Source organism: Protopterus annectens, chromosome 6.part1, assembly GCF_019279795.1.
Source record: "Protopterus annectens isolate FY-2018-M chromosome 6.part1, PAN1.0, whole genome shotgun sequence".
Taxonomy (NCBI): Eukaryota; Metazoa; Chordata; order Ceratodontiformes; family Protopteridae; genus Protopterus; species Protopterus annectens.
Genome location: NC_056738.1, coordinates 158,600,621 through 158,623,079, shown reverse-complemented (window position 1 = coordinate 158,623,079; position 22,459 = coordinate 158,600,621). Strand labels below are relative to the sequence as shown.

The following is a 22,459-nucleotide window of genomic DNA, read 5'->3' as shown; positions in this document are numbered from 1 at the left end:
CTTTTTAATACTGGCTACTTTAAAAACTTTTTATATTATGGTATAAAATTGTTTTTAGTAATTCGACTGGTGAATGATTTAATCAAGCGTATGAGAAAGAGGGATATTTAATTGTTACTGAAAGCAGGGGAAATGTAGTCTGATGAAGTCCCCGGTTGTAGGGACGAAAGCACTTAATACAATGTTTTATGAATTTCAATAAAGGTGGAATTTTACCTCGGATTCCCTCATTTGGGGATGTTTTATTGTTTTCTTAGTTTCAGTAATTTGTACATACTGTACCTTGTTGATTTTGTAACTTTGTGTAGGTCACAATACTTGTAATGGGTTCAGAGACAACCAGTCCACCTGAAGGATATGCTGTTGTGTGACTTCTTTTTGTCATAGCAATAAAAAATACTGGAAAAAAATATGCATATAATAGGAGAAATCAATGAATATACATAAGGCTACACACTTGCTGCTACATATTCATTAAAAAAAATGGCTTGACTGTAGGTAGGCATGAATTAAGGATGAGGTATCTGTGATGACAGGGTTTGCTACTGCATATTCTGTGGAGTGATTTGAAAGTAAGAAGAAGAGTAAAGTAGTTTTTTTTTTTTATTATTGATTAATAATGGTCAAAATGGACTAAACAGCTGAAACTGATCACTTTGGTGATGTAGAAAATCATGAGTCAGGGTACAGTGGTCATATTTCTTTGTGACTGTCACTAAGAATAGTTAAGTGATTCCGAGGTGGCATGTATTCAGAGATCTTGCATGATAATCAAATGGCCATGGGACTTGAAATGCCAAATATTTGAGATTCTGGACAAGGCCACACAGCTAGCAAAATAAATTGAACAGGCAGAACAATTCATTGAAAAGGAGGATAAGAAAGGTGTTAAAAGATGATATGGCATAGAGTTCGAGAAAAATTTTAGTTTTGATGGCCTATGTGAGAACTAAGATGATGGGCTGGACAGATTTTGCAAAGACTGATTGGATATTTTAATGGTGAAGTATTTACCAATACCGGGGTCAGGTGTAAAATAGGGATGTGTTGGCCTATAATGGCTGAATTTTTTGACATATTACAAGAAAGAGAAAGTACTTTGTCAGCTGTGTCAGTCTGACAGAAGTATATCAATAGCTGCATGAACTGTGTGTGTGTGTGTATATATATATATATATATATATATATATATATATATATATATATATATATATATATATATATATATATATATATATATATATATATATATATATATATATATATTTTTTTTTATCTCCCCATAGATGATCATCAGCTGCAACCAGCTCCTGTCCTCATTCACCAGGCCTTCTGGACCCACTTTAGCCTCCCCTGGACACAACCCAGTCCACATCCATAGACAGTGAGGAGATTGACGACCTTAGTGTGTCACATCCCCTGAACTCCACAGCAACTTTCTTATCTTCACTGTGTTTGCCTTCAGGAGGTGCATGCATGCTCCCACACATGAGCACCACTAGATCAAACTCATCTGGCTCTTAATTCTGCAATTGCAGCATGTCTAGGCTACCTCCCTGCACCCAGGATGGCCAAGATAGCATCAGCTGTTCCCTCCCATCCTCCTGTACCTGGTCCGTGCAGTATCTATGCATCTACTTGAACATGGGTCATCTGGGTGCAATCATGTCTTTATTCCTCTGGACCAGAGTCTGACCATCTCCTGTTATGTTGGCCATGATTATGCTCCGGTAGTTATATAGTCTTTGCTATTTTTTAAAAGTAGAAAAGAGTGCAAATAAAGAAAACTGAAGTACAGGTTGATATTTCCTGCTACTTTGAAAGTATTTTGAACTCATGGTGTCTTGGTTTTTGAAAAAACTGATGAAGAAGTAGCAATACCATTGCTTAAAAAAGTCTGACAGTAGCAACTCTTTCTAGATGTGTAGATAAATTTCTCTCTCTGCGTGCTCTTGCTAAATTTCCTCTTTTCACAGTAAATGCTTTGTTCGGATTATGACTGAAGGAACTCTGGATTGGTACAATACACTTAACCAGATATTAAACAAATATTAAACCAGATAATAAACAAATAGGAAAAATAGAGGATCCTTTGTTTCAAACCTTTCTCACGGTATAAAGAAACAGCATTCAAATTATGATTGCCATATGTTTGATTGTGTAAAACAGAAATGGATGGTGTAGCCCTGAAGCTTGATTTCTTTCATCTAAGTTATGCATTTACATTTTACCCCACATTATGCCCACCACCCTGTTCATTTAAGAGAATGGTCTTCGCTTCCTAGAATATTTAAGTAAATGTGGCATAATCATCTATAACAAACACAGAATGTTAACTTCTACAGCTTTTCTTTGTTTGGAAACTCTGAAACTCTGTTGGGTATTTGTAGAACAAGCCTCACTTCATTATCAGAGAACAGCTTGTCTGTGTTTAAGGAAATACTCAAATCTTGCTCCATTAAAGAGTAAATTGTACATGTAGACAAGTTTCTATTGAACAAAAGAAAGAAAATAAAGAATGACAACTTCTAAGTCCTCTCAGCTTGTCTTACCTGGTCTGCCATTGTGAGCTGTGCAACTTAAGAGCTATAGCTGTGTTGTACAAGGCTTCTGAAATGTATTTAGTATTTTCTGGCAGAACTCTCACCGGAAATTTACTTTTTCATCTACTAGTAAATATTGCCAAATATATATATATATATATATATATATATATATATATATATATATATATAATATTGCTTTATTTGGCCCATGTGTGTCATCAACTCTGTTGTCAGAATTACAGTCATGTCGTTTATTTGTAGAAATTTCCACTGAAAATGGAACTAAACCCAGTGGGCATCCTGGTAGTCAAAACATTTCTGCATATATAAATGCATATGTACCTACATATCTGTATAGATAATTTATCATATATGAGTAACCAGACATGAGTGACTCCTGGAGATTTGGGGGCATTAACAGCAACTAGCACATGCCAATCTTAGTCTGTTTTATAAAGGAACTGAAATGTAGGTGGGATCACTTCTATATATAGCGAAGTTTGGATTTTGTCTTGACAGCACAGGTGTAGTGATGCCCTCTGCTAGTGTTGTTTCATTTAAAACCCATTGTCTGATGTCAGTCTGTTCTACACTAAGCATAAATACAGTGTTCTTTTAGCTTGGTAGATATATTGCATTGAATTTAAAGATTAATGCTTGTTATGTGAAATTGTTTTGTATAATAAGATTATTTTATTGTTTTCAAAAATGACAGACTGATTTTTTTTTTAATCTGTCAAGACTACTATATCGTATAGTTCAATAAAGAAGTCCAAAAAAACAATTCTTATCAGTTTTTCTGTGTTCAGGTTATAAATATAGATTCCATTGATTGGAGCATAAAGTAAATTGCAGACAGTTATCAGAGAACGCCTTGGGAATATATAATGTTATAGTTACACTGTGAAATATTTCTGTAGGGTAGTCAAATGAGTATAGCAACATACACCAGGATACTGTCAGGAAGGATTATCTGTAACAAATAACTGAGCTGTTCTCTCATTCTTCTGAAGCTTTGTTAAGTTAGAACTGTTTGGAATCTGTGCATGACGGATCACATGTTAAATTCCTGCTTTGCATTTACTTTTTTGTAACTTCCAATCTTTGATAAGTTTAATGAAGATTTACTTATGTGAGAAAATGTCTTTTTTGAATTATATGACAAAATATTTAGCTTTATATTATGCAGAAAATTTAACAGGCAAGGACAAAACAGAGAAAATAAAAAGTTAAAGATTATACCATGCAGATTAGAAATACTAGTTTTGCTTGCAAAAACAAAATCATAAGAAAAATAAAACACGTGGCCGAAACATAATAAAGATGATTGAAAAATGTATACCGGTACTGGTGTACCAAAATCTGAAAAAAATTGCAATATGCTTTTTTGAAAAATATCTTTGCAATAATAGTTGTATGACATTTCCTTTCACAGTGCACAAAATATTTTTCCTCGTGTGAGAAGCACCAGCTATTAAATTTCTAAGGACTTCTGAAGGTATGTCTATAAGTGTTTGGTCAAAACTTTATAAATTACATAAAGTAGAAGGTTGCATTTACAAAATCACATGTAAAATGCTTTATTAGCATGTTCTGTCTTTATTTTTATCCTACATTTCAAGCATAATGTTTGCATTCATATTTTTGTGCATATACTTTTAAGTTCACTTATTTTTGGTCTTCATGTCCTGTATATGTGTAGGTTCCCTTCAGAATCTCGAACTTCTGAAATCTTGAACTTCAAATGGTCGAGACCATATGATCGAGGTTTCAGAATTTCGAAATTGGGTGCAGGCCCCCACATGGGGGGTGCAGGGGGGCTTGCCCCCTGCAGAAACGTTTTATTTGTTGTTTTTTTTTTTTTTTTTGGATTTGTTTCAGAATTTCAAGCTTCTGAAACCTTGATCATATGGTCTCGACCACAGGAAGTTCAAGATTTTAAAAGTTCAAGATTCTAAAGTGAATCCATACATACACACACACACACACACACACACACACACACACACACACACACACACACACACACACACACACACACACACACACACACAGACCAAATTATCATTGGTGGCAGAAAGATTTCTTTAGGATAAGGCAGCCATCAGAGAGAGAAAGAAGGGAGTGTGTATGTGTGCACGCACGTGTGTGTGTGTGCATCTATATGTCTGAGCTTGAGTCTGTCTGTCTGTCTGAAGTCTGTATTTCTGTGTGACACAGAGACAAATGTAAATGGTAGTATTTTTGCTGTCCATATGCAGATTTTGTTCAAAAGTTAAGATTTCACTGTTACAAAATGATGTTGGTGTGATTCTGTTACTGGCATGGAAAATTTGCAGAAGAACTTCTAGACAGCAGGGTCTGTAGTGTGATGGATGCATAATGCCTGTTTTACTCTTGAAGACCAATGACTACAATTAATTGTCAAAATACATGTGAGTAGCGCTTATTGGTCTGGGATACAATTAGATGCTAGAGAATTTCTTGCAAACAGTTGGCATACTCTGCATAACATTGATTGGAAGTGAAATTGTCATACTGTGTTTGACATTGTAAAATATTATAGCTGGCATATCAAGCCAGAAGGAATGTTTTCTGATTACCGAGGCTTGCCTACTAGCTTTGAATGACAGGTGCAGTTGTAGTTTTTTAATGTATAGTATATGATGGAAAAGTATCGTGTGTGTGTAAGAAAGGTACCAATATCTGTCAAGTAGTGACTTCCATATGCATATGCTGAGTCCTTCTTTCTGTGTGAGACTACTAATTTTCAGACAATGATATCTTATTGTCGACATGACTTTCACTTCACAATGGAATATAGTGTCTTGGTTGTGGGGGAGGTAGCCACTAGATATTAAGAATTAGTGTTGCAGTACATGTACAGCGTATCTGTCTTACTAGGTGAAAGCCGTGAGCTAGAAGTAATATATTTGAGATTATAGACTGGCTGCCATATTAAGTATGTGCTCAGTAGAGTTGCCACTGATAGCTTATACATAACAGTTGTGATGCTTTATATGTAGATGGTTGTATATAAGCCTGTTGACAGACATAATTTCTAAATCTTAATGTACAGTGAACAAATCTTACAAAAGCAGTTTGCAGTGCCTCTCTGTGAAGATAAATGACTTCCATATTTTATTTCTGTTAAGGAAAAAAAGTATATTTAGAACTAGCAGCATAGCAACTTGCAAAATGTTGAGACTTGATGAACAAGTGACTGGAGTAAAGCTATTACTTGCAGTTTACGTGCAACCCAAACATTTGAGAGGTTACTTGTTACTTCTTTGGCTGTTTATGGAATAATGTAAATAATGTACAATAGTATTTGTATTTCTCCCCACAGAAAAAAAAAAAACTTCTGAACTTAAATATAATTCTATTATGTTACAGATGAATGTCAGTTTTGATTTCTGATACTGTATGTGTTGATCTCCTGGCAGTTGAGATGTATGAAGGTGTTGATGAGGCTTTTTAAATGCATAATGTCTACATTTTTATCCACATTTAACAAGTCAACAAATTAAATTGCACATTATGATGCAGTAAGCAGTTGTAAGCTGGCAGAATTGCTTTTGGCATGGTATTTGTAGTGTGCATGTTTTTGAAATAGTAAGGGATATGTATGTGGCTGTTTAAAGTTGTATATAAACTTGATAATTTTGCCTGTGATAAGAAGAAGTACACATCTCAGAAATCCATTTATTTTTGTTGAGCAAATATGTATTGGTAACTTTTGTTTATTGCATATGTTTTTACACAGAATTGTGCATGTTTACAAAACTGCATAATTTCTAAACCTTTGTAGCATAAAGAACGGCAAATTAAAGCATGATTTGCTTGGAGTCATGAGATGTGAATGAAAGGCTCTTCTAATCCCTCATGTATTGATGGTTCTTGAGATATTTGTATTTTGTTTGCCTGCATCTTTGAGATTTTGAGAGAAATAGAACTTTTGTGCAGACAATACAGTTTGTTTTGGTACTTTATTTGTCATATGCAATGTCAAGGAGTTAAGGTACTTTTTATTTCTATGCAGCTGGCTTGATCTTGTCCATATTGGCTACACCATTAAAATTATACAGGATATAAGGAGTAGAAGTCACATAAGCTTGCTGAGACTGAGGAAAGAAACCAAGTGTTTGTGTGTGTGTGTGTGTGTGTGTGTGTGTGTGTGTGTGTGTGTGTGTGTGTGTGTGTGTGTGTGTGTGTGTAGAATATAAGCAAAAGAATAACAATGCCATTTGACTTGATGCCTGCCTGTTTTTCAGGTAGGATATAGATGGGAGAAGTGTTCTGGGTATATGCTATGCTAAGGCATAATTTAATATACTTTGCTGATCCCATGTTGCAGCAGTAACATTTCTTTTATGTACAAGAACAAACACTTCACATCATATTTTTCTAAATGTCACAGCTCTGCTGATTAGCTTTCCTTGTCATTGTTGAAACAGAGTGCCAGTTAATGTACACTTTACTGGTCCAGGCATCTCCCATGCTGTCATTTCTGTATGATTTCCAAGGCAGCTAAGCTTTCTAAAGGTTTACAATTTCAAGTACAGTTCTGTCTTTAAAAATGAAGAAAAAATTTTCCTTTAACATCCTGAGCCTTAGAAACATTGCACTTTAGCAGTACTTGTTAGATTTCCAACAATGCAAAAAACATGGGTTATGTTTTCAAAACCTGGTAGTGTTTTCTGAAACACTGGTTCATGCCATCATTAACAATCAACAAGCAAACAACACTGTAATGAAAACAGTAGCTCATGTAATGTATTTATTTTATCTTAAGTTGACTAGGTTATTGCCACTAGGCCGGTGAACTCTTTACAGGGAAAACCCAAGGTATTAACTTTAATGACTTGGGGAAATTTGGCCCAGACCCAGGGTAGATCCGCCTTCTCTTCTGGGTAATGCATTGGGAGCTTCTAAATCTAATTTTGCATCTAAAGGATGGCATACTTGAGTGCAGCACCCGTTTTCCCCAGTACTGTAGTACTGGTAATGGAAAATACAATTTGTTAACTAACAAGTACTATTTTATCCCATTTTGCCTTTGCTTCTGAGATCAGTTTTTGCATTTTTACTAACCAGGTAGGACCCACCAAATAAAGGTACTTGATTTTTTTTGGGGGGGGGGGAGTATTTGAAGACCTTTTTATTTTTATTATCTTATCTATACTAGATCACACAGTTTGCAAGTGAATGTCAGCTTGGTTAAAAGCACGTTGAATTAAACTCTTTCTAAAGATGCATAAACAAAGTGTTCTTCAGTTCTATAATTCTTAAAAGATGTTATAGGACTAAGCAGATATTTATTTTCACAGAATACAAAACTTTTAAATAGCTAATCTGTTCATTCAGGCATACAGTGGCCTTTAATTTTGTTTTTGCCAGATGTGTTGTTTCATGCATAAATTAGTTTGCAATTTTTATTTCAGTTAGTAACGCATCCTGAGTGTCTCATGAATATTCTAAACAAGCACACTCATAAAGAGTCTTTTTTGTTTTTAGTATTCTCTGGCATTTATTGAGACTGTGCCTGTTTTGTATCTGTCACTGAGTTGAAATCCAGTCAAAGGCATGACCATCATTTGGGCGAGTTTGAGGGATTTTCCATTTTTCTGGTCCCAACTCATTCTATGGCTGATGTGTATACTTACATATGTTAGAGTCTGTCATGCTTTCTCCAGTGAGCAGAGCCTGACCTGCCTTCTACTGTGAGTGTGGAGAGCGTGACATACCTTCCCCTGTGAGCATGCAGAGCTTGACATGTCTTCTGCAGTGAGTATGAAGATTGTGACATTCCTTCTGCAGTGAGTGTGGAGAGTGTGACATCTCTTCCCATGTGAGTATGCAGAGCTTGACATGTCTTCTGTAGTGTGTGTGGAAAGTGTGATATGCCTTCTCCAGTGAGTGTGGAGAGCCTGACATGTCTACTGCAGTGAGTATGGAAAGCCTGACATGCCTTCTCTAGTAAGTGTGGAAAGCCTGACATGCCTTTTGCAGTGAATGTGGAGAGCCTGATATGCCTTCTGCAGTGAGCATGGAGAGCCTGACATGCCTTCTGCAGTGAGCATGGAGAGCCTGACATGCCTTCTGCAGTGAGCGTGGAGAGCCTGACATGCCTTCTGCAGTGATCATGGTGAGCCTAACATGCCTTCTGCACTGAGAATGGAGAGCCTGACACACCTTCTCTAGTAAGTGTGGAAAGTCTGACAGGCCTTTTGAAGTGAGTGTGGAGAGCCTGACTTGCCTTCTGCAGTGAGCATGGAGAGCCTGACATGCCTTCTGCATTGAGTATGGAGAGCCTGACATGCCTTCTGCATTGAGTATGGAGAGCCTGACATGCTTTCTACAGTGAGTATGTACAGCCTGACATGCCTTCTTCAGTGAGTATGGAGAGCATGACATGCCTTCTGCAGTTCTGCATTGAGTATGGAGAGCCTGACATGCTTTCTACAGTGAGTATGTACAGCCTGACATGCCTTCTTCAGTGAGTATGGAGAGCATGACATGCCTTCTGCAGTGAGTATGGACAGCCTGACATACCTTCTGCAGTGAGTATGGAGAGCCTGACATGCCTTCTACAGTGAGTATGGAGAGCTTGACATGCTTTCTGCAGTGAGTGTGAAGAGCCTGGCATGCCTTCTGCAGTGATCATGGTGAGCCTAACATGCCTTTTGCAGTGAGTGTGGAAAGCCTGGAATGCCTTCTGCAGTGAGCATGGAGAGCCTGACATGCCTTCTGCAGTGAGTGTGGAGACCCTGACATGCCTTCTGCATTGAGTGCGGAGAGCCTGAAATGCCTTCTGCAGTGAGTGAGGAGAGCCTGGCATGCCTGCTGCAGTGATTATTGACAGCCTGCCATCATTGTCATGCCTTTTGTAGTGAGAATGGAGAGCCTGACATGCCTTCTGCAATGAGTGTGGAGAGCGTGACATGCCTTCTGCAGTGAGTGTGGAGAGCCTGACATGCCTTCTTCAGTGAGTGTAGAGTGCCTGACATGCCTTCTGCAGTGAGTGTGGAGAGCCTAACGTGCCTTCTGCAGTGATCATGGTGAGGCTAACATGCCTTCTGCAGTGAGTGTGGAGAGCCTGACATGCCTTCTTCAGTGAGTGTAGAGTGCCTGACATGCCTTCTGCAGTGAGTGTGGAGAGCCTAACGTGCCTTCTGCAGTGATCATGGTGAGCCTAACTTGCCTTCTGCAGTGATCATGGTGAGCCTTACATGCCTTCTGCAGTGAGCATAGAGAGCCAGACGTGCCTTCTGCAGTGAGTATGGAGAGCCTCCCATGCCTTTTCCTGTGATCATGGAGACCCTGCCTTGCCTTCTTCTGTGATCATGGAGATCCTGCCTTGCCTTCTTCTGTGAGTATGGAGACCTTGCTGTGCCTTCTTCTGTAACTGTGGAGATCCTGCTATGCCTTCTCCTGTGTTCATGGAGAGGCTGCTATTTCTTCTTATTTGAGAGTGGAGAGCCTGCCATACCTTCTGCACTGAGCACAGAGACCCTGTTGTGCCTTCTCCTGTCACTGTGAAGACCCTGTCTTGCCTTCTCCAGTTAGAGTAGCTAGCCTACCATGCCTTCTCCTGTGAGTCTGGAGAGAACCTTCCTTGCTTCAGGCTGTGAGAAACCTGCCATGCCTTCTCCAGTCAACATGGATAGCCTGGCATGCCTTCCCTTGTGAGTGTTTAGAGCCTTCTATGCTTTATGTTGTTGCATAGTGAACCTGCTGTGCATTCTCCTTTGAACATGGAAAGCCTCTTGTGTCTTCTACTACTGTGAGAGTAACGGATCTGCCATGCCTTGTCATATGAGTGTGAGAAGCCTGCCATGACTATTCATGTGAGCATGGAGAACTTGCCTTGTCTTCTCTTTATAGCATAGAGAATCTGCTGTATTTTCACCTGGTAGCATAGAGAACCTGCTGTGCATTCTCTTGTGAATATGGAGAACCTGCTGTGTCTTCTTCTGAGAGTGGGAGAACCTTTTGTGCCTACTACTGTTAGTATAAAGAACCTGCTTTGCATTCTGTTGTGAATTAGTATAAAGAACCTGCTTTGCATTCTGTTGTGAATTAGTATAAAGAACCTGCTTTGCATTCTGTTGTGAATATGGAGAGCCTGCCATGTCTTCTGTGACTATGAAGAACCTGTTGTGCCTTCTCCTGTTAGCATAGAGAACCTGTTGTGCATTCTCATTTGAAAGTGGGCAGCCTGCCATGACTTGTCCTGTGTAGGCGGAGAGCCTGCTATGCCTTTTCCTGTTATTGCAGAGAGACTGCAGTGCCTTCCCTGTGAGTGTATAGGGGCTGCTGTGCTTTTCCAGTGAGTCCGGAGGGCCTTCCATTCCTTCCCAGTGAATATGGAGAGCCTGCTGTACCATCTGTTGTGTGGGAGGAGAGCCTGCCGTACCTTGTCCTGAAGAGAATGTGGTACTTGCCATGCCTTGTTGTGTGAGCATGGATGGAGTATCTGTCATGTCCAACCCTTTCAGCATGCAGTAACTGCCATGCCTTCGTGTGTGATTGTGGAGTACCTGTCATACCTTCTCCTTTCAGCATGCAATACCTGCCATGCCTTCTTGTGTGAGCATGGAGTATCTGTCCTGCCTACTCCTTTCAGCATGCAGTACCTGCCATGCCTTCATGTTTGAGCATAGAGTATCTGTCCTGCCATACCTTCATATATGAGCATGGAATATCTGTCCTGCCAACTCCTTTCAGCATGCAGTACCTGCCATGCCTTCATATATGAGCATAGAGTATCTGTCCTACCTACTCCTTTCAGCATGCAGTATCTGCCATGCCTTCATGTGTGAGCATGCAGTATCTGTTGTGCCTGCTCCTTTCAGCATGCAGTACCTGCCATGCCTTCATGTTTCAGCATGGGGTATCTGTCATGCCTACTCCTTTCAACATGCAGTACCTGCCAAGACTTCATGTGTGAGCATGGAGTATCTATTTTGCCTACTCCTTTCAGCATGCAGTACCTACCATGCCTTCATCTCTGAGCATGGAGTATCTGTCGTGCCTGCACCTTTCAGTATGCAGTACCTGCCATGCCTTCTTTTGAAAGCATGGAGTATCTGTCCTGCCTACTCCTTTTAGCATTCACTACCTGCCAAGCCTTCGTGTCTGAGCATGGAGTATCTGTCGTGCCTAATCCTTTCAGCATGCAGTACCTGCCATGCCTTCTTGTGTGAGCATGGAGTATCTGTCATGCCTTCTCCTTTCAGCATGCAGTACCTGCCATGCCTTCATGTGTGAGCATGATGTATCTGTCCTGCCTACTGCTTTCAGCATGCAGTGTCTGCTGTGCCTTTTCCTGTGAGTACAGAGAGCCTGCCATATCTTCTGGAGAGTCTGAAATGCCTTCCCTTGTGAGCGATGAGTGAGTGCCATGCCTTCTACTGTGAATGTGGACAGCCTGCCGTGCCTTGTCCTGTGAGCATAAAAAGCCTGCTGTGCCTTGTCCTGAGAGAGAGGACATCCTGCCATACCTTATCCTATGAGCAAAGAAGCCTACAATACCTTGTTCTGTTAGCTTGGAGAACTTGCCATGCCTTCTTCTGTGAGCATTTTGTGAAATGCCTTCCCTTCATTGTGGGGTGCCTGCCATGCCTTCTACTGTGAGAATGAGGCACCTCCCATGCATTCTCCTTTGAGTAAGGTGAGACTGCCATGCCTTCTGCTTTGAGTTTTTTTGATTTGTCAAGGGCAGGTTATACTTACTCAGCCTAGCGGATTTTGTTGAAAAGGTCACCAAAGCAATGGATGAATACAAAACAGTATACCTCAACCTGACTACAGTTCCCCACTCGGGCAGAAAAGCTAAATAAACTCGGAATAAACTCCTATGTCACCTGATGGATTACCAACTAGTTCACACATAAGATGCAGATAATCAGAACAGAGGAAATTACATCCACAGATAATCAGAATAGAGGAAATTACCTCCACATTACCTCCAGTCAACAATGGAATCCCTCAGGATTCTGTGCTGGGACCTCCGCTGTTTGGCATCTACTTTTCTGAAGTAAAAGTCAATACCAAAGGGCTCTGGTTGACTAAGTTTACAATGCCTGCAAGCTAGGAGCAATCATTGAATCCTAAAATGTCTTAGCAATCCTGCAGGGAGGTTTTTCTCAAATAAATAACCAATGTCAATGTCATAGTCTGAAATTAAATGCCATAAAATGCATCACTGTATCCTTTGGGAAGTCTTCTACCCCAGGGAACTACCACATAGACAATATGGCCCTAAGAGTTGACCCAGTTGTTTGGGATTTGAAAACCTATGTTAAAAGTGACCTAACTTTTGACCAATGTGTAACAAAGTCCTTCTATACTGCTAGATCTAGGGATGTCACTGTGCCCCTTTACTCAGCCCTCATTAGGCCAATCATTGAATATAATGCCCCCTTTGGCATGTATATGTCTGGACATATGAAAAAACTGGAATGGCCACAGAAATGTCTTACTAAAAATATACAAGGCCTAAACAACATGTCCTACTTGGACTGAGTAAAAAGCCCTGTCACTATACTCAGTATCCTACAGTGTGCTAAGAGGTCATCTGTATCTGGCATACAAGGCATTATCCGACCTGTTAATGATGGATTTACTGCTTATCAACAATTCAAATGGCATCAGAAATTCTCAGTCTAGAGATCTAAACCACTTCTGCAACATTAACAGAATGGTTTGAAGGGACAGGTGTATTTAATAGAGGATACCGCTGCTATGGAACAGACGTCCTATCCACGTAAAACAGAGTTCATCCCTGTCCATTATCAACTTCAACTTAGATCTGTGGATAGGAAACCAAAAATTTATCCCAGGCCTGCTCCTTTTACTGCTAATGGACAGATACAGTTCTTAAATGCTTTTTCCCATGCATGGGTCCCCACAAATTATCTGCGGAATGATCCCAGCTATTCTCATTAAGAGTAATGTATAATTATCGGCTATGGGATGGCTAAGGTTATTTTGAGCACAAAAAGGGACATTGACTAGGCTTAAAATGACCCACATGGGCAGCTAGCCTAGTACTTACCTATGAATCTGTGAGCATAGAGAGCCTGCCATGCATTCTTCTTTCAGCATGGCGAGCTTGTAGTGCCTTCTCCTGTGTGCATGTTGAGCCTGAAATGCCTTCCCATGGGAGTGTGGCATGCTTGTGTAAGTGTACAGTAGAGTGCCTGAAGGAGAATGTTTAAAGGTGTTTGTATAAATAACAAATGCAGCTTAAAAGTTGAATAAAAGCCTGCACAGTTTGCTAAGATAGAGAAAGAGGTACAGTGATTTTTCTTGTGGGAAGATATAATCAAGAAACAAATAACTGGTGCCAAGCTGTAGTTTCTTTAAAAACTGCTACAGTTTGAGGAAAATATACACCATGTGATATTTTGGAAATTAATCCGAGAATGTTTAAGTAAAGACTCCATGTCTGTTGTTTCATTGAGATTTATTATCAGACTGTTAAATGTCGGCAGATGCGTGCTGTGTATAGAATAGTTGTAATCAATCATTTATATATACAGTTGCAAGGAACAACTTTCATCTTTTACCAAAGCTGAAAATCAGAGGGAACAATGCATCTCACTAGTCATAATTATACATAGCTCACTCTTCATAGTTTGACTGATGGTAACCAATCCATATTAGTTGTCGAGGTGAACATTCCCAAGGCTCTTGCATTCTCCCAATAGATAAACAGCACTTTCTTTGCCTTTTTTTGCATTCAAGGGCCTCCCTTTCTCCTTGACAACTAATATGAATTGGTTACCATTAGTCAACTTATGAAGAGCAAGCTACATATAATTAAGACCAGTGAGATGCATTGTTCCCTCTGATTTTCAGCTTTGGTAAAAGATGAAAGTTGTTCCTTGTAACTGTATATATAAATGATTGATTACAACTATTCTGTGCACAGCACTTATCTGCCCACGTTTAACAGTCTGATAATAAACTCAATGAGACAACAGACATGGAGTCTTTATTTAAACATTCTCTGATTTAATTTCCAAAAACCGGGCAGCCATGGTGGTGCAGCGGTTAGCATTGCTGCCTCACAGCAAGAGGTTCTCCGGTTCGTTCCTTGGCTGGGGTGCCTTCTGTGCAGAGTGTGCATGTCCTCCCTGTAGTTGCGTGGGTTTCCTCCAGGTGCTCCAGTTTCTTTTCCATATCCCAAAGATATGCTGCGGGTAGATTGGACATGCTAAATTGGCCCTAGGTGTGAGTGCGTGCATGTGTATGCCTTCTGTGGAAGGTTGGGTGCCAGGGTGGCAACTCGACACAGTAAAACTCCACTGCCAATCATGAGCAGACAGGTGAGCTGCTGTGGCGACCCCTAACTGGGAAAAGCCAAAAGAAGAAGAAGAATTTCCAAAACACCACATCTGAAAAATAGTGTATATTTTCCTCAAACTGTAATAGTTTTTAAAGAAACTACAACTTGGCACCAGCTATTTCTTTCTTGATTATTTGTTATGCTGAGACTTCACATAAATCTCAATCCTAGATTTAACCGCTAAAGGGTGTTCCTTTACAGTGTATGGTTATTCTCCATTTTGTTGTGGTAAGATTTGGGGAGGACACACACACTCACACACACACACACACACACACACACACACACACACACACACACACACACACACACACAGATTCCCACATATACACATGGACATAGACAAACACAGAAAGAGAGAGGGAGAGAAATGAACCAGTGTGGTTATGTGAGAGTCAGAGAAGGTTGTGTAGGAGGAAGAAGTAAGAATTATTCTCAGAAGATATTAAGTCTGAAATATTAATATCCTTAAAAAATCTGACCTGGCCTCAGAGAAAGTAAAATAGAGAGATTATTTTGATTTAAGATATCTAGTTTTGTTTACCTGAAATGAGTCTAGCTGATGACAAGAAAGAGAAAGAAGATTCCATTCACATTCCAAGATATTTAAAGCATTGTATGAGGTTTAACATATAGATCAGTGTTGCAGCAGCCTAAGTTATATGAGTCCTACACCTTGTGACTGGCAGCATTTTAAAGCTTAAGAGTACCCACCACATGCTGCAGCTATCAGGAGCTTGAGATGAGCTCCATATAAAGACAGGTGGAGTACAAATTACCGTAGAGCCTCTCTTCTCACCGAAGAACACTCCTTTGGCAAGCCCCATGGAACTGTTGGTTGGATAGTGATCCTTCAGGATGGGCAGATAAGTCCCCTGTTAGGGAAAACATTCAGAAGTGTGTGTGTGTGTGTGTGTGTGTGTTTATATATATATATATATATATATATATATATATATATAACGGGCGGTGCAGTGGTGCAGCGGTTAACATTGTTGCCTCACAGCAAGAGGTTCTCTGGTTCGATTCTCGGCTGGGGTGCCTTCTGTGTGGAGTTTGCATGTTCTCCCTGTGTTCGTGTGGGTTTCCTCCGGGTACTCCGGTTTCCTCCCACATTCCAAAGACATGCATCTGGAGCATTTCTCCCCAGGCCTCCGCTGAAAACAGGCTCTGTGGAACCTAATCGGACATTCCCGGTCAACAAATGTTAAATAAATAAATTATATATATATATATATATATATATATATATGTATACACGTGTGTGTGTTTGTGTGTGTGTGTATATATATATATATATATATATATATATATATATATATATATTTATATATATTCTCAGATGTGTGTATATATGTGTATGTATGTATATATATATATATATATATATATATATGTGTGTATGTGAGGAAAACTTGTGCTTTTCTATCTGAAATATTCTATTTTGCTAGGAAACATTTTATTTTGCGTCTGCCATTGCATATCTATGGGATAGTTGTATATAAATGTCTATATAAAAATTTTGGGTGGAAATTATTTTTTGACTAAAATTCTCTTCAGGCTTTATGTGTTTGGGCAGGATATTGTGCTTATGGTGGACTGTTAGTAGTTAACTTACCTCAGTACAACTTGATGAGCAGCAAGGAGATATCAAAACAGGATTTTAGAAAGCAATGGCATGATGACTCTAAAAAGAAAGGAAAAGTCTTTTAAGGTCAAGGACAGTCCTCTCCGTCAACATGACTATTTGGCTCTTCAGGATCTCTGCTTTGACTCCATGGCAACCTCTTAATCTCTCTGAGACTTCATCTCCCTTTGCGGCAGCAGATAGTTTCAGACAGATGGGTTTTAAATGTAATGTCGTAGAGTTACACTTGACAATGGGAATCCCTCCCTTCTTTCCAGGGTATTTCTTATTGCCCAGTGAAGACAAATCTCTTTCAGTATTTCCTCCAATTCCGTACATGATGCTGGCACAAGGAGTTATAGAACCTGTGCCACATCGTTACTTGGGAAAAGGTTTTTGTTCAAGGATTTTTCTGGTACTAAAACATGTGAAATATCTTGGAGGCTTATACTGGATCTTTCCTTTCTAAATCTTTTCACCAAGATTCTGAAGTACATAATGTTATTTCATAAGTCCCCTGCACCTCTGATTTCATCTCTTGATTTTGTGGTAAAGCTACATTTAAATATTACCTATAATCCCATTCCATTCACTAGCAGTTCAGGCATTTCTTAAGACTTCTTGTGTCTGGCTCACATTGTCATTTCTCTGGCATACCCTCTCGACTATCCACTGCACTAGGGGTATTCACAAAGTGCCTAGCCCCAGTCATTGCTTATTGCAGACTTCTAGGCATTCACATTTTTTCATATTTGTATAATTGTCTAACCTTAAAGACTCTTTTGCTACCTGTCGAGCAGCTTTCCAAAATCTTGTTTTCAGTTTATGTTTTCAAGTCAGCTATCAGAATTTTTCTCTCATCTCTTTTCACAAAATTGTATTCCTGAGATGTCTGTTGGAATCTTCCTTGGAAGAGCCTTTCTTCCACCAGACCAAGTAGAGATGTTTCTGCAGTTCACCCTGAGTTTCTCTAATCAAAGTCATACATGTCCAACGGACATTCTCTGTATTTTGGAGTACATGAAGGGACATTCTCTGTATTTTGGAGTACATGAAGGGACATTCTCTGTATTTTGGAGTACATGGCATCAATGGTGCTCATGCTTCCCTTGTACAGACTCCATATGAGGGAAATGCAATCGTTCCTCAAACCAGTCTGGATTTAGCATCTACACTCTTCATTATTTCAGATCCCAATGCTGGGATTTGTAAGGAGGGAGATTCTGTGGTGGCAGACCAAACCACTTGTAAGCCAGATCTGCCATTCTCTTTTCTGACCCCTCTCCAGTCTGTCGCTATAGCTTCCCCAGATCAGGCATGGGGACCAATGTCATAAGGGTAAAAGGGCAACCTGTGTAGAATTCTGAAGACAGACAGAAGCACATAAATGTGTGGGGCATGTTGGCAGTGATCACTTAGATCATCCCTGGTCCCCAGCCACTCTGCAAATTTACAGACAACATTGTGGTGCAGTATATAAAGAAGGTGGGTAACTGATCTTACCCTCTTTGCAGACTTGCTGTGATAGCCTGGGAGATAGCAACTCCACTCAGTTTGACTCTTCAGGCTTCATACATCACATAAGAGCAAAAACTTGATAGCAAATAAGCGCAAAGGATCCCCACAAATGCAAGCTTCATATTGTGGTCTTTTAAAAATTGACCAACTGTGGGACACTACTCAGGTAAATCATTTTGCCTCTTTTTAGAACAGACAGCTAAACAAATTCTGCTCCTATTTATGTGTAAGACAACATTTTCTAAAACTGAGGTAGAAGTCAGTGTCTTCTATATTCCGTTAGTGAGTTGTGTTCCTGTCAAGTATCATTGTACATTCTGTAAGCATGTGTTGATTTTTAAGTCAGTGTGAGTACATATTTATTTATTTATCCTTTGATGACTGGATTAGTCCCACTAGGCTAGTAGCCTCTTTCAAGGGTAGACCCAAGGCGGTATTGATACTACTAAGGGAAATTTGGGCAGGGCATCGGGGAACTTCTCCTATTCTTTTCATTGGGGAAGACTCTGCATGTTATGCTTTCTTCCTTCAGTTTGCATTCTAGGCGCAAAGGCAGCCCAGAGACACTGGATGAGATATTGAGAATGTACAGATAGAAATGGCGAATAATGTAGAATTGGTAGAGTCACTACCAATATCAGATGATAATGAGCAAAGGATGTAGAATTTGCTTGTATCTGAGGGGAGGGAGGCACTGAGACAGAGTAATATGGTGGAGATGACACAGATCGACTCGGAGGAAGTTTTTCAACATTGGTTGTTTGAGAAAGATTTGGAAAGTCAAAAGAGATGTATTATTTCAACCTTCCAGTCGGGAGGGCTGTAGGATGATTGTTTAGAACAAATGATTAATCCGAGTGAACCAGGTACTGATGTAGCTGCAGCTTGAAGTGATATTATGGAGAAAATTGAAGAAATCGAGAAAGAAGGTGAACCAGAAGCTAAAACGTATACACAAGCCATGAAAAAAGGGGGAAGGAAGAAAAGAAGAAAAAATGATGTAAAAAAGAGATATACAGTTTGAATAAGCAACAAAAATGAGCAAGGACATGAGGTTTGGGACTCTTTAATTGCTGCATTAGGTGTTACTGCAAAGGAGGTAAGAGCTTTTTTACTTACTAATAAAGAGACATTTTGTGATGTATTCAAAAATGCACGATACATGGAAAATTTTCGGGGAAAGTTTGAAGAGAAAAAACATGTTTATCCTCCATCAGAATGTGTTGTGCTGTCTTTTTTTAGACAACCTAAAAAAAAGTATTGGTTCAATTTAGAACAGAGGTGGAATTTGTGGACTTACAAAAGTACTTATTCACTGTGTAAAGAAGTAATGGACACAACAAAAGTTTATGATGAAAGAGGACTTTGGACTGGGGATGGGAATGTGGTTTTATATTGAATATGGAAAATAATAAAATAAAGCTTATACCAAGTGTTATAAATGTGAATGGTCATAGAGGATTCGTAAGATATAAGGGACAAACCAAAACTTGTTTCTTTTGTAGAAAGATGATCATTTAATTGGACAATGTAATAAAAGGAAACGTTATATATATGGAAAGATAGGACATGATGCAAAAAATGGGATTTAAAATGTAAAAAGTGTGGTAATACTGAACATGTTTGGTTAGAATGTGATAATGGATTATAAGTTGAAATGGAAGAAAATACACAAAATGTGGCTCAAACAAATAATGTAAGGCAGGATGAAATAGAGCTGAATGAGACAGATGAGGTTTTAGAAAGTCTGGTTAAAGAAATAAATAAAACGAGTGAAGAAAATAATGAAACAAGTTAAGAGGATTATGTAAATTGGACAGTTGTAAAAGGAAGGAAGAATACGATAGGAAAAGGGTTAAAGAAAGAAAAAGAAAATTCATATGCATGACAGTTAAAGAGAATAAGAAAGGTAAAGGATAGGATTCACTTTCTTTCCTCTGTATTTTTCTTTTATATTTCTTCTACTTAACACTGAAATTGTTAGATGTAAATGTAAATAGTATGAAAAATATCAAGAGGATAGGTATTTTAGAATGGTGTGCAGTGTTAGATGTTCATTTTATTATATTAGACTGCATTAAGTTATTAACAGAAGAAGAAATATTACAAACAGAAAAATGTGGAATAGATCAGTTATATGGAACATGAGTAAAGAAATGTGTTCTTTTATGTGTATTTTATGTCAAATTCTAAAATTTTTGGATTTGACAGTAGTGGAATTAGGGCACATTACTGTAACAGATTTAAGATGGAAAAAGTGTTTTAGAATAAAAGCTGTAGTATATGCCTGTGTGACAAAAAAGATAGAGAAGATATGTTTAAAAGATATTAGACTATGTATGTGTTAATATGAATATAATTTTGGCAGGAGATTTCAATTGTAATTTAAGAATAAATAAGAAGAAAGGATGTGATGTCAAAATAGTTAATGAATTTATGAGATGTGGCCAACTAAATGCATGGGAGAATAGACATTGGCCATATAAAAGAAATTATATTACAACTGAAAGTGATTATCTTCTGATTTCAGAAAGCTTAAAAACTATGCAGCAAGGAGGTAAAAATCACAGGATTTTTGCATCATTTTGCAATATGGATAACAGTATAAGAAAGGTAAGAATATATAAAAGTAGGGGAATTAATTAAAAGGTTAAAAGAGAAAGAATTGGAACAGGATGACAGCAGAGTGATATATACACTATGGGAAAGTCACATAGGGATGAGAGACTTTTGTGAAAACTGGACAACATGGTGAATTAGTTTTAAAGAAAAATATAAAACTTTTTTTTTTTTTTTGTATGTATTGAACATGAGAAGAAAATGAAAAGTATATGTATAAGAAGTTAAGACAAGCTATATTTATAAATGTATTAAAAAAGAAGAGTCAAATGAGCTTTCAATATTTTGAACATTAGGTGATTTGGTCTCAGTGAAATGAAAGTCAGTAGAATGGGTTTTAGGTGATGTGAAGTAGAACCCGATAGGAACTACATTAAAACTGATATAAAAGGAAGAGGAACTGAAAATAAATTCAGGAATAAGACAGACAAGGTTTTTTGACTAGTAGCATTATTTTTTTCATTGGTTATGAATATAACAGTGAACAGAATTAACAAAATGACAGAAATGGTAGGTTATAAAATGTTAAATGAATTACAGTTGCCTGTATTGTCTACTTATGAAGATGATATTATAACATTTACAAGTAAAATGGAGCATATGGGCAAACCTATTAAAGAACTTAACAGATCATTAAATAAAATGGGTTTATATATAAATAAAGAGAAGAGTAAAGGGTCTGGTTTAATAGGAAGCATAAGTGATATAGAATTTAATATGGAGGCTATAAATGTTATAGGTATTACACTGGAGAAAAGATATATAAAGAAGAAGAGTGGAAAAAGTTATTCAGTGACATATGATTTCTGTTTGGAAGTCATTTCATTTCTCATAGAGAAAGAATGCCTATTTGATAAATATTGTGATATTAGAAAAGATTGCTTAGATGGTAAATGTATATATGATTCCAACTATGTATGAAAAAGAGTTAATGAATATATTGTTTTCATTATTGTGGGGGCCATATTCAATCCTGTTAAAAGAGTGATACTTTATATAAGTAAAGAAAAAGGGGGATTGGGATTAACCCTATTGTGTATGCAGCATCAATGAATTTGTATAAGGCATTGAAATGTTATATGAAGGAAGAAGAAAGTTTGATACATGTTATGAGATATAAGTATCATTTTTTGGAAGAAAATGGAAACAGGTAAAAGGTTTAAAGAAAATATAAATGAAGAGATAAAAGAATATCAAAATAAAATTATAATATGGAAAATAAAAATGAATAAGATAGAGAAAGAAAGTAATGGTATCAAAATTTTATGAAAGATTTTTATTTCCTTGATCCATGGAAAGAGGTAGTAAATAAAAAAAAAAGAATGCAGTGCGAATGAGATTTAAATGGTATGCAAAAAATTTATGAATGCAGTGATTTCTTATGGAGGTTGTCCATAAGAAAGTTACCGGTTAAGGCAAATATGTCTTACAAAAGTAAACAAAATAGAATTTGTTATGAATGTGGAGAGTATGAAACAACAGAACGTTTTTTTAAATGTATTAGATTCGAGCAATTATAGAATGAAATATGTAAATATAACTTATATAAGTGTATTATAAAGGTGGAACAGTTAAATATGGCTATAACTGAATTTGTTTTTTTTTTATGGTGATAGAAAAAAGTAAAAAGAAGCAAAGAAAATGGACAGAATAGTATTCTATATTTCATAGACAATATGGACTGAAAGAATAAATGAAATTAACTTTAATGAAAAATGGGATTTGGCAAAGATTTTGGAAAAGATATGGTTTTGGTTGTCGAAGAAAGGTTAGGGAGGAAGTGAGCACACT

General features: G+C 38.0%; 1 protein-coding gene across 5 annotated transcripts in view; it reads left to right on the top strand.

Annotated features, from left to right (window-relative positions):
- Positions 1-22,459, top strand: part of B3GALT1 (beta-1,3-galactosyltransferase 1) — a 2,392,726-nt gene that overhangs the window by 976,944 nt on the left and 1,393,323 nt on the right. For 4 of the 5 annotated variants that reach the window (XM_044075599.1, XM_044075596.1, XM_044075598.1 and 1 more), the window contains exon 4: positions 3,982-4,044. The exons of the other annotated variant lie outside the window; for it this stretch is intronic. The gene's annotated coding sequence lies outside the window, so the exon portion shown is untranslated. The remainder of the gene's footprint in view (positions 1-3,981; positions 4,045-22,459) is intronic. 5 annotated transcript variants of the gene reach the window in all.